The sequence below is a fragment of the Silene latifolia genome, chromosome 9, assembly GCF_048544455.1.
Source record: "Silene latifolia isolate original U9 population chromosome 9, ASM4854445v1, whole genome shotgun sequence".
NCBI classification, from domain to species: domain Eukaryota; kingdom Viridiplantae; phylum Streptophyta; class Magnoliopsida; order Caryophyllales; family Caryophyllaceae; genus Silene; species Silene latifolia.
The window spans coordinates 52,430,148-52,432,911 of NC_133534.1; the positions used below are offsets into that span (position 1 = coordinate 52,430,148).

Sequence of the window (2,764 nt, forward strand, 5' to 3'; positions counted from 1 at the left end):
TAATTAACAGCCCTGTCAACAATGTCAATGGAATAACACGTATCATCATCAGCAGGTTCAGTAGCCTTACGAGCAAGACTGAACTCAATGGTGTCATCCCCTACCTCTAAGGTTATAATTCCGCGTTTGACATCTATTACAGCCCCAGCTGTATGTAAAAATGGTCTACCTAAAATAATAGGTATCTGACTGTCCTCTGCAATTACAGGAATAAAAAACTTACCCACTCGAACGGGTACATCCTCTAAGACTCCTAAAGGTCTCTGAGTCGATCTATTTGCCATCTGAAGGGTAATATCGGTCACCTTAAGTCTACCAATATTTAGCCTTTCGCAAACGGAATATGGCATGACACTGACACTGGCCCCTAAATCACAAAGGGCCTTTCCAATTTCGTGGTTACCTATAGTGAAGGGAATTGAAAAGCTACCCGGGTCCTTTAATTTAGGTGGTACATTAATTTGCGAAAGTTCATTGCATTCTTCCACAAAAGCAACATTACCATCATCATGAAAATTTCTCTTACGATTCAAAATGTCTTTCATAAATTTAGCGTAAGAGGGTACCTGGGTAATTAGATCAGTGAAAGGAATGGTTACCTCAAGATTCTTGACCATCTCCAAAAACTTAGCAAACTTGCGCTCCAGCTTAGTATTCTTTAAACGCTCCGGATATGGGACTGCAACACTGGCCGTAGGATCAGTAACCTTCGGCTTCCGTAAGCTTAAAACCTCCGTCAAATCATCAATGAGTATAGAATCATGCAAATTAATTGACGGATTTGCGTCCTGCACTAGAGACCCAGTCGATCGACCATTGGTCTCGGTCGATCGACCAATCGCACTGGGCATGAACAATTTCTGGTCAGAAACTTCTTCGTCAGGAACTTCAGTCGATCGACTGACATTGGTGGTCGATCGACCACATGTGCTGGGCTCAATTAGTTTCTGGTCAGAAACTTTTTCATCGACATCCTGGTCGATCGATCATTTGTTGTTGTTGGTTGATCGACCATTGTAATCTGCGAGAAAGCTCGTTTTCGCACCAGAAATTAAATTCGTCTTTTCATCCTTTCCCGAGTCTTCTCTTGGCTTATCGGGACCATCATAAGAAAGGCCACTTCAGAGATTAATGGCATTAATGGTTTCATTTGGCCCCTCACATTTGCTTGAAGAATTGGCGACTTGCTTAGCCTCTAAATTCTCCAACTGCTTCACAAAATTCTTTGCAGATTCAATCCGAGCTTCTTCTATTTTCGTGACTTGAACCAAAAGAGCTCGGATTGTTTCTCTCAATTCCGCGGTCTCATCTGAGTTATGGACAGGAATTTCAACTCTGTCCTTGGAAGCTTTAGAGATCTCGAGCTTCTCGAGACGGGCTGCAATAGAAGCTATAAGTGTCGTAACGGCATTCATTTCATCACTTTGCTTTCGCGAGTTTCCACGCGAACTTCCAAACTCAGCTCTATGGATTTCCATCTCCTCAATAGTGTTCCAACCTTTATTCTGACCGGTATTATTTTGGAACCTACCATTCGTAGCTACGTCCAGGATAACCTTGTAGTCATCATATAAAGCATTATAGAATAAGTTGCAAAGGTACCACTGCTGGAAACCGTGGTGAGGGACAGACCGAACCAAACTCTTGAAACGTCCCCATGCTTCACAAAATTCCTCATCTTGTCCTTGCTGGAAATTTGTAATTTTGCTTCTCTAGGCATCAGTCTTTGCAAGTGGGAAGTATTTTTTGTAGAAAGCTAACGCTAGAGATGCCCAATCTGTAACTCCAGCTGCTACCTTATCAAGGTAGCGGTACCAATCTCGCGCAGAATCCTTCAAGGAGTACAAGAACATCATCCCCTTTACTTCATCCTTTGTCACCCCAGCCGGTACAGGTATGGAACAGCAGTAGTCTGTGAAAATTTCCATATGCTTCAAAGGATCCTCGTCCGGTAGACCAGCAAACTGATTTCGCTCCACTAAATCGATATAGGAGGAACGAAATTCGAATTGACCAGTAGTAGGGGTGGGTAAAACATATCCCTTTAGAACATGCTGCTCTTGTGGCTGAAGATTGTCATATATTGTAGTCATGTTCGCAAAACTGAGAGTACTCAAGTCTTCCTCTCAAAAACCTATCTTCTAACTGTGCAAAAGCAAAACCAGAAGCAAGAGTAAGCATGTAATACTACGGTTTTACGAGTCTCTGGGTACTCTATCGAGTAGGCCTTACTCTGTCGAGTAAGGGTGTGTTGCGTTTTAAAATAGTTTCTGACCTGTTGGGTACTCGATCGAGTAACGTAGATACTCGATCGAGTAAGGGGGCACTCGATCGAGTACCTTAGCTACTCGATCGAGTAGCCGGTTTACGAGGAATGTTTTGACGGGTTTTGCTAATAACGCGAGTTTGATATAAAAGGTTTTCGTCAGTTGAGTATTAATGGTATGGTTATATTTGGCATGAGGTGATGGTTATGCGAATGAGAGAATGTGTTATGAGGGGCATACGAATTAAGCTCGGGTGAGAAGTAACTTTTATCTGGTGGTAACTTACGTGATCAGGATTGACTGGTTGGATGTGATTATGGGTCTGTGATATATAAATGTTTGTGTGAGGTTTTGACCTCACAAGACGTGGTATGGTGTGATTATCATAAAGTTGTTATTTGAATGTTCTGTAATGCATGTTGGGTACGCTAATCTAATTGAATGATATTCAAAAAGGTAATATTTGAGTGATCTGGCATGACTGGTTATACTTGTAT

General features: G+C 42.0%; 1 non-coding gene across 1 annotated transcript; it reads left to right on the forward strand.

Moving 5' to 3' along the window:
• The first annotated feature begins 1,611 nt into the window (after positions 1–1,611).
• On the forward strand, positions 1,612–1,720 carry LOC141603903 (small nucleolar RNA R71). The gene has a single exon (XR_012525739.1). It is a non-coding gene; the product is annotated as a small nucleolar RNA R71 (small nucleolar RNA).
• Positions 1,721–2,764: the final 1,044 nt, after the last annotated feature.